Source organism: Micrasema longulum, unplaced genomic scaffold, assembly GCF_059751315.1.
Source record: "Micrasema longulum isolate JH-2025_06_02 unplaced genomic scaffold, ASM5975131v1 h1tg002028l, whole genome shotgun sequence".
Taxonomy (NCBI): domain Eukaryota; kingdom Metazoa; phylum Arthropoda; class Insecta; order Trichoptera; family Brachycentridae; genus Micrasema; species Micrasema longulum.
Window position 1 is genome coordinate 181597 of NW_028279196.1, and position 10879 is coordinate 192475.

The following is a 10879-nucleotide window of genomic DNA, read 5'->3' on the forward strand; positions in this document are numbered from 1 at the left end:
AATAAGATGATGCCAAGTCTTGTATAGTCACGATGTGCTTTTTAATGATGATTTTCAATTCGTCTCCGATGGAATTTTAAGTACTTAGGTAAGTCATTGTAGCATACGTCATTTTCTTTCCATGTTTATGCTATATATTATTTATATACTATAAAAAAAGACTTGATTTATTTGTTTCATTAGCAGCATACTTCAGTACTTAAGTAAACCTTGTGAAAGATGCTCGTTTAGTTTTGAAACCGTTCGGTGGAAAAAAAAATAGTGGTTAAAATCAAAGTTGTTATATTTATTTTATTTTAAAGTTCTAATAAGACAACCTTTTCAAAAGTCCTAGGTTTTTGTCAAATTATTTAGGTAATTTTAAACCATTTTCAAGGTTTATTTTAAAAGCGTACATTAAAAAACAAGATACCTGTTATGAGATAACTTTCAAAACTGAATGAATTAGTGTTTAAAATACATTATAATTGGAAACGAATATTGAAATAAAATGTCGTTGCTGAATATTTAATCTGAATGAAGGTAAAATGAAATGAATATTGGTATTAAAAAATATACCAGCATTTATCGTAAATTTAATCTACATAAACGGATACAAAAAAGCTTTTTGCTTATGCAAATTCGATATTATGTTAATTTTAAAGCTCAACGGGTCAGTACGTTTAACCAGTTTTGTTGGTTCTTATTTTAGCTTTTGCCTGAAATCTTTTTAGGCGTAATGCTTTTAGGAGCAAGGTTCTATCTTCCATCCCTTCAATCTATATTCAAATAAGGCCTCTCGAATATGTATTTGGATTTGCCTTGAAGCCGTGCATTGCAAAACGGACCAAGAAATTTGATAGTCCGCCCTGTTACTTATCAAATTCAAACTTTTTTGTGACGGTGATTGATAACAAATTTGAAAAATAACTACCTCAATGTGTGTACATATTTTAAATGACGTTTTTTGATAATATTATCATCCTGGGGGTGAAGAAAACTAGGCAAAAATTTTATATCTAGTGTTACGAAAAATAACTTCATAGTAATTAGCTGTGGGTTATCTGAAAAGAAAATATGGAAATCATATGATATCGCCATTAAAAACGCTGTTGATTTAAAATCACGCCATTTTAAAACCACTATTTTCTAATTATATTTTTATTTTTTTAACAAAAATTTTGTTAACTTTTTAGATTTTCATGGCCGTTCAGATGCGCACAAAGTTTTTCTGGGTTATTATGCCGGGTGTTGTTCGTACTATTTGCCGACGTTTTTCATACTTATTTATTTATTTATTTATACATCAACGGTTCAAAGAATCTTTTACAAAAAAATAATAATTTACAGAAATAATCACAGCAGTGCACAATAATCATGTAGTACATAGTAAGAAATAATATAATAATTAAAACTAAACAATTTAGTAAACATATAATACAAAAAGTTAAAAGAAACATAACATTTCTTAATAAAAGAAAGCAATAACTTTGAGAAAATCTTATGTACTAAATATCCGTAGCACGTGACAACAAAATAAATTATTTTAATTAAATTACAAATTTAAAAGCTTCAATTAAATTAACTTAACAATAGAATCACCATGTAAAGCGCCCTTGAGGTATTTTATTACGAAAATGGCGCTATATAAGTTATCCATAATTAATTTAATAAATATAACACTAATCGGTATCTTCATCCCACTTCTCACCACCATCCGTCACAAAAGCTGGGACTCATAAATACACTTGCCAGAAGGGCAACGCGTATTTGTGAAGATACAAATAGAGAAAATGAGTGAAATATTTTAATGAAAGCGCTAGAAGAAAATTGTTTTAAATAAAATGATATTTTGAATAGAATAGATTCCATATCAAATACAAACAGGACACGTGTCAATAATTACGACAATTATAAAGGGACAGTTTGTTTGCCGTATGACAGAATGTTACAGATAAAATTTCCAAAACTCTTAAAAACACGGCATCAAAACGGTTTTTGGCACATCGTAAAAAATTAGAGATTTTTTACAATCAGCAAAGGACTGGGACCCTTTCAAAACTGACGGTATTTATAAGCTGAATTGTAAAAACTGTCCCAAGGTGCGCATTGAGTAGACTGCCCGAAAAATTACAACCAGAGTAAAGAAGCACATCGCACCTTTAGGACGAAAACGACTCGAATAAAAAAATCAACTTTTTGGGAAAATGCAAAAGAAGAATATTAATTGTGACACCGTTGTATTCTTTCAGCGATTGTTTCGTATTTTTCGAAGTAAGCACCAAATTTTGAGATAAAAAACATACCCCCAATTCAGTTATGAATCTATGAAAAAAAGGTAATAAAAATAAATTATTATAAGTTTAAACGAGACATTTCTTTAATGAGTCATTTATTAGATTGAAAAAGAAACAAAGAAAAGCACTTTGATAAATAAGATAATGTAATTTTTTTTTGGGTCAGACCAGGTAACCAAGCATATGTTTTTATTTGTTCACGAAATAACATGAACGTAAATAAGTCACTTAGATTATCGATAATTTAAATAATAAAACGACACTTGCTTTAATAAGTCACTATGATTATCGGTTAGTCGGAACGAAACAATCACAAAGTTAAATTGGTCGTTTTAATATTTAAAGAAATAAAGTAAACATGCTATTTGTATCGGAATAAAATCAGTTCAACCGGCTTTTGTTCATTCTATGTTTGTCTGCGTTGCGTCTTTCACACAGCAATGTAAACACAACGCAATTGCGTTGCTTCCATACTGACACGGAATCTAAATTCTCTGAGTTACAAAGAGAGTGATGTAACGGTTTTGTCGTATTTCCACCCAAATGTTGCGTTTTTTATAAATGCAGAAAGATGGATAATGTTCATTGAAGTCGTTTTATGATTTTAACTAATTCTGAGCTTTATTTAAGTTCTCGTTTTCGTCTTAAAGGTGCGACATGAGAGCACGCAGGCTCGGCTACTCCGAAAAATCGGCTTCGGCCGAACACTACATAGAAACAGGGCATAAGTTTTCCTTTGAGACGATAATCTTAACTAGACCAAAAAGTCACCAAGATCGATTGGTAAAAGAAGCGATGGAGATCTACACATATCTCGACAACATAAACAGAGATGATAAGATGCGTTTAAAATCATCCTGGTATCCAGTGATCCAAAATCACAGAAAAGTGTAGGCTGTGAAGTGCCACAGATTTCAAATTGACAAGCTGTTGACAGCAAGGACTGCGATACGGTACAAATTCTTTATACTTAAGGTTACACATATATACATCTATCCACACAAATGGCATCAACCCTGTTGATGGACGCTGTAATGTGATCCGAAATGTCGGTAAATAGTCTGAACAACACTGTGCACAATAACCCAGAAAAATTTATTGTGCCTGTGAATAACATAGTACATATTTCATTTCCACAGCATGTTTTTGGTAACATTTTAAAGCCGTCTAATGGCCAATACAAATATTGAGATTTCGCTCAAATAAAATATAAAAAATAAATATGCACAACCAAACTATACCTCTAAAATTGTTTATAAACGTGAATCGACAAAAAATAGATGGAAAATTATTTTTTTAAACTTTAATTTAAGATTAATACCACGAAATTCGTGTGATTTATAATGCGTGTATTTAAAAAAAAAACAAAATGTAAGGCTTTGCTTCAATCATTTATTTACATAATCATGTCGGGAATCGACCACGAGATATCTTACTTGGTATGCAAACCCGCTAACCATTTGACCACAAGACGGAAAAATTGTATTTTTTAATATTTTCAGTAAATACAAAACTGATATTTTAAACGTTTTCAAATTGTATTAATCAAATCTCCGTGTCGTTACCCTAGGGGTAGGCAGAAGGGATAGAATGCCGAATATCACTGTCTTTCCATACATACTTCTTTTCCTATACATTCATACGTCTTTTCATGCAAGCGCGCCGAATATATCGATTTTTGACATGTACATCATCAAATATTGGTTGGATTTGGTCATGTCATGTCTTTCCCAGACTTCTGTATCCATCAACATTCGCATCGTAAATCTTTTTAGCCGCCCAAACCACCGCAGTACTCCGTTCTTGGTTTTGTCGACAATGCTTGTCTCAGCCTCACATAATGCACGGATCTCGACATTGCATTTATAATACTCATGAATTGTTGAATTACTACTGTGGTCTTTGTAGATATCAAAGCGTAGTGTCCATCGTCAAACCGTTTCATGTTTTAATTGCAAGCGTCTCTTTGAATTTTTTTAACCAGAAAAAAAATAATCCTACGTACAGTGCAGACAAAAATAAAAGGTTTTCCGTGTACCGTACCGAGCTAATAATTATATCTTTACCATCAAAGGCCTTTACGGGGCTTTTTACAAATGCAGTTCTCTCCAAACAGTTTTTATTCAGTACTCGTTTGAAATATATTTGAATTTTATACCATGCTAGCGTTTTTGATTCGTAAATCAGTCAGAGTTTAATATGTACAATATATATTTAGAGAATCTATGTGTAAGCGTAAGTACGCGACCTAGAACAGGTGGTAATATCTTCATTCCTAAATTAAGAACAACTACAGCACAACATCATTATACTTACAGAGGAATATTTTTCTTTAATGAAATGAACAAAGATCATAAAAAGTACAGTCAGAAATACAATATATTTAAGAAAGAAGTGAAAAATTACGTTTATAATTTTTCGTTATGTAACACTAATTAAAAACATCGTTTATATTTTATTTGTTGTTTATATGTGTTATCCTAAAAATATTATCAATTAAAATAAAATAAACTATTGTAAGACGTAACTCCCCATTACGTACATAAAAATTGTATATTTATTTTACGTAATGGGAAACATTAATGTAAATATATATATTACATCAATGTAAAAAAATGCATTTTTTTAAATATTTTTTTTTATTTAAATCTTAAAGTAGGGCACACATATCATACATATTGTTATGTGTGTTCTAATAATAACATTGCAAATATATTTAATTTATAAATTGTTTATCACATATGTCTTGACCATTATTTTAAATTTTGATATGTTTTTTTCTTCATAAATATTTTTTTCCATTTCGTAATACTTTTTAATTGCTTTAAAAATTGAATTTTGTGACTTTGCCTTTTTCCTAAATGGAAGTCTAATTTTGTTCTCTTCTCTAGTATTGTGATTGTGTATTTGTAATATTGTATTTAGTTGTAATATTGTATTTTTATTTGTTATCAATCATTTTAATTTTTTTTAAAAACAATGTTTGTATATGTGTCCTCGATAGACTAAATAACTACTGGACCGATTTATGTGCGGTTTCCAGCCAAATGTAGACCTTTGCCACAAGCGTATTTATAACTTTTAAAATCTTAAGTTTGTTAAGTAGAAAAAAAATTGGGGAGCGTGAATGTTTTTTTTATCCATCACCAGGATTGCATTTGCCTAGAACGCATATAATTAAAAAATGCAAAGATGTTATTTTTCAGTAAATAAAAATAGGTTGTTTTGGAATGTTTACAAACAACATTAGTCTTTATGGATCCTAATTAGTTTATTTTCTTAAATTCCTTATAATTTCCAACCAATTAATTATTTTTACTGTATTTTTGGTAATACTAAAATAATATCATCTGACATTCGATACTTTTTTGAAAATCGCATTCTCAATCACAGTGCACCCCTGTTGGTGAGAAGAGCAGAGTTCGATATGCTAAATGAATTATATATTAACAAAATCATAAACTTGTACCTAAGTACTTACTTATTCATGAAAAGTTACACCTTTTTTTATTTTATCTTTTTAAGTTTTGTAAGTAATAATGTTTAATCTTAAGAGGAAACGACCTTTCTTTTTGTTTCGCCGGGTTCAGCTTGTATTATATATATATATATATATAAATAAATATAAGTATGTATATAATAAAAATCTGACGAAGAGACAGGTAAATTATAATATCAGTCAGTGGTTATACAGTCGTATTTACTCAAATTGTTACTATGTTAAATTAGTAATACTTTTACCACAAATTCACCCGATGGATTGCGTTTCGGCTGTATCCAGCCTACTTTCATTCCTATTTTTTCAAGTTCATACTCTTACACTTCAGGGTCGGCACCAGGAATCCACTATGATCCGTTTATTTTGCCTTTTATATTTTTTAAAGAAAGTATCTTTGCTAAATTACCTAATAAAATAAAATAAATGAGACATTACCCGAAAAAAATCTGGACCTGTAAAATTATAAGATGTGTCGTGTAAATATTATAAAAAATATTTTTCAAATATCGCTGAGGACAGGACTCGAACCTGCGCGGGTATAACCCATTGGATTTCAAGTCCAACTCCTTAACCACTCGGACACCTCAGCTGATGAAGAGATCTACGAAAATAATGTTCTGATTACCTTATTTTTGTAGATCTCTTCATCAAAATTAAACCTTTTTTTGCACCTGTGTAAACAATTTTGTGAAAAATACCACCAAATACATCAATAACATAAAATGTACTCTTAAGTTATTTTATTAGCAACAATTATCAGAACCATTAGTGCCTGCTTAGAAGCGGGAGACTGATAACCTTACCTTCAGATAAAAGTTAGTGAAAATGTTCCAAAAAACAAAACTTTTAGACCCAAGACAAATATATTGTTATCAATGTTTAAAATATATATTTAAGAACCAAAGTTTATTTACATGTAATTCAAATAGATCAAGTCAAAGAATCGTGTGTTAGAAATACCACATTGTAAAACGAGGCTCGCCTAGAAACATGTATATTTTATATGCCCAAAATTTTTTAATTCTTTTTTTACTGATAATATTTCATTGATTCCAAACTTTCAAAATTTTCCTTCTTTTAAAAAACATGCACTATCCTGGATTCAAACTAAACTGGAGTTTTTTTATGTGTGTTAAAGGGTTCTCTGATCACTAGAACAAAGAGATAGTCCATGCTGTGATAGAGGTTGGAAGAGCTCCCTCAATTTTACAGGCAAAGTGGGATTATTTAAAATATTGTGAGGAAGTGATCGAATGTAAATTTTTCTTCTATGCCTGATACTGAGCCAGTGTAGTTGCGTCCGGTATTATGTTATTTTTTAATATTTGCTAAGATATTCTGCAATTTTTTCAACTTTGTAAGAAGGTCAGAATAAGCATTTGGGTATCATACATTCGCATAATCAAGAAGGGGAATAAGTAAGCTCTGAACTAATGTTTGTTCTAATAAATTGGCAAGAAATTTTGCAATCTTTTAAGTGAGTGCAAACTTCTGTAAAGTTTAAAACTAACTGCATTAACTTGCTAATCGACAGAGCTAACCTACATTTTATTTCTTAATTAATATTTCACATCAGTTGAAGATCTCTTAAATTTAGTCTTCATGATTTTCCTTTGTTGTTTAATAATCTAAAATACTTCAATTCCCACGGTTTATATTGACAAATTCAAGCAGTTAACACTTTGTATCCCGCAGCCGTGTGAACACGTGATTATATAACCACACGTTCTGTCCCGGTCCCGTGTTTTCACGTGGTTTACAAGCTGTCTAAAAAAGTGCACTTTATGGATATCTAGTGATTTTTATTAGTATTGTTATGCTGTTGGTAAATCACGTGAAAACACGGGACCGGGACACAACGCGTGGTTATTATAATCTCGTGTTTACAGGGCTCCAGGATACAAAGCACAAAAAGTAGTGAGACCCTGTATATGTGCGAACATAGAAATGTGGCTCTCCATAAAGGCCAATGTTGGCAAAACTATCATTCATAAATGACTTTTTAAATTATTTCAAATAAATGTGTCAAGTTTCAATTGATAAAACCCAGTGTTTTCATTATTATAACACTTTTAAGAAACCCTTCACAAAACATGAAATTTCACAAAAATAGGTCGGGCACATGGTAATTTCAATGTGAATTTCACCGGTACTCAAAGTGTTCATTGTAAGTTTACTAATCGTTGCGTATCGCGATAATTTTTCGTTATATTAAAGTCAGTTGATATGCTTTACGCTTAATGTGCGCCGGTTCATTAACTATAAAATATCGTATTGTAAAAATATAGTTTTTGGATACAAATTTACGTCAAAGATGTCGGGAATCGAATTTGAGGCCTCTTGAACTGTACACAAACGCACAGACCATAAGACAACAAGACACTGATTTTTTAAAACCAGTGATCAAAATTGGTATCTACAGGGCTTATGACCTGTCACTTAACACACCGTGTAACATTCACTATTCTGCCCATATTTGAACATCTATATTCCTTCAATTCTTTCATCTGCTGGTGTTGAATGACAGGTCATAAGCCCTGTAGATGCCTAGACATCTATATTACATGATCTAAAATGTTCTTCATCTCTGTTGTAATATGTTAATGTTAACAGCTCCCCAGGCAGTTGAATCCAGCCTACAAAAAATTTGGACAAACTAAAAATATTGTTGATTAAAATTGGTGATGCACAAATAAAAAAAGAATCTTACTTTCATTTCTGTAAATAAAAATTAAAAAATTAAATTTAAAAAAAAAAAATAAAATCGCTGAGGACAGGACTCGAACCTGCGCGGGTATAACCCATTGGATTTCAAGTCCAACTCCTTAACCACTCGGACACCTCAGCTATAGAAGCAGTGAATTAAAATTAATCAATAACCATGTTTACCTATAATGTATTCAGATGTTTTATACATTTATGATATAAATTAGTATTTTTCATGTATTTATTTATTTAACCTGTTCTAGTAGGTGTTTTTAAAGCGTGATACAACCAAAAAATCAAATATTTTTTGGAATAAGTTCTCCTTTATTCTTGTGTTCGAAAGAATGAAAACACATTTTTTTTAAATAGCGCAGCGCATTCAGTCGGTCCAAATGTGGGTCACTTTTCCAACCAATCCGTCGTTATTACCGAAATGGTTCGTGTTATATTTGCTTCTAGCGCTTCAAAAGTCGTTGATTTGTTTCCATAGACCATGGATCTCCTATAGAAAAAAATCCAATAGCTCTAAATCACTGGATCATAGTGGCCATTAACGGGACAATTTCTTAAATATAGTTTGTCGTTAAACTTGTCACGCAGTAAATTCATGGTTCCATAAAGAGTCCTACATGTTTGGCGAACTGTACACTGATTTTTAATGCTGTTGTCAAATAAAAAGTATAGAAATTAAATGGTATTGCAATTTTAAAACGCCGTTCTTTCAAATTTAAAGATCGTTTTTTAAACTACGATTTTCACTCCACAGGGCGATTTAAGTTTTTTTTTTAAATGGAGCCAGTATCAAAATGCATCGCATCGATTACTTGAAAAAATACTCACCAAAGCACGATAAAAACAGTCTAAAAAATATCAAGGTCTAATCGTTTTATTTTATTTGAAAATTTATTTCTAAACCCTTACGGATTATAACATTCATTTTATATAAAATAATATATACATTTTTCATTTATACTCTGTTGTTCAAAATAATATTTTTTACATCTTTTGTAAAGTTTGTCTGAGTCTTTTGTTTAGTTTTGTCTGGTAGTTTATTGTATAATATCAGTCCCTGGTTTATTAGTCTTGATTGTCCTTGTCTTGTTTTAGAAAGTTGGATATGGTATTTGTCTGATATTCTCGTATTATGTCCATGTTGACTACAATTTTTTACTAGTTTTAGTTCTTCGTCTACAATTACATTAGTGGCTAATTTATGGATAAATTTTAATGATTCTAGTTGAAAGAGTTCAGTTATATTTAATTGCTTAGTTTGTTTAAAAAGTTCTCTAGTTGCAGTTAAATAGGGAAGGTCATATACTAACTTTAATATTTTATTTTGTTGTCTTTGTAGTCTGTTTATGTCATTTTGATATCCTGCTCCCCATAATAGTTGCGTATAAAATTAAAACACGATATTTTATTTTATTTATTTAACTTTTTGTACATTATGTTATTTGCACATTAGCGGGCTTATTGCCAAATGGCAATTTCTTCCAACCAACCAATAAAATAAAAGTTTTATTTTTATAATTCAAGTTACAGAACATATTCTATAGAAAAAAAATATTAAAAAGCTTAAGATATATAGAAATGGAAATAAACGTATTTGTTTATAAATTACCTTACATCAAAACTATTACTCGATTGGAAAAAGGAAAAAAGAGGAAAAAGGAAAGGAGGAGAGATTAAGGAAGAGAAAGGAGATGTTTCTTCAGATGTGATTTGAACAGGAATAATGTAGTAACATCTTTGATGGTGGATGGGAGATGATTCCACAGTCGAGCCGCATGGACACTTTATGAGTTAGAGAAGAAAGAGGAATTGTGGATGGGTATTAAGAGAGTGCCTTGAGAATTAGAACGAAGAGGTAAACCATGAACTGAAAGCATACATATAGATCCCTAATTTCAATAATTTATTATATTATTCATTAATTTATAAAAGGTTTATTTAATTACGAATTCATTCAGTTCATTCAATAATGGCAAACAAACATTTTTAATTGATTTTTTTTAATTGATTTTTTTATTATTTTATTAATATACTAAATTTCTTTGTCAATTTCAAAAATGTATGAATGCGGGATTTCTTACCATTCATGCGCTCTGTAGCTGCAAGACGTACTGTAATCAAGCTCCTATCTGTTATAATTAAAATTGATTTAATTGAAAAAATGAAAAAATAAATAAAAAGCTAAAGATATATAGAAATGGAAATAAACGTATTTGTTTATAAATTACCTTACATCAAAACTATTACTCGATTGGAAAAAGGAAAAAAGAGGAAAAAGGAAAGGAGGAGAGATTAAGGAAGAGAAAGGAGATGTTTTTTCAGATGTGATTTGAACAGGGATAATGTAGTAACATCTTTGATGGTGGATGGGAGATGATTCCACAGT

General features: G+C 30.4%; 2 non-coding genes across 2 annotated transcripts; both read right to left on the reverse strand.

The window, feature by feature from the left end:
- Positions 1–6282: 6282 nt before the first annotated feature.
- TRNAS-UGA (transfer RNA serine (anticodon UGA)) lies at positions 6283–6364 on the reverse strand. Its single transcript has one exon. It is a non-coding gene; the product is annotated as a tRNA-Ser (tRNA).
- Positions 6365–8540: 2176 nt separating this feature from the next.
- TRNAS-UGA (transfer RNA serine (anticodon UGA)) lies at positions 8541–8622 on the reverse strand. The gene has a single exon. It is a non-coding gene; the product is annotated as a tRNA-Ser (tRNA).
- Positions 8623–10879: the final 2257 nt, after the last annotated feature.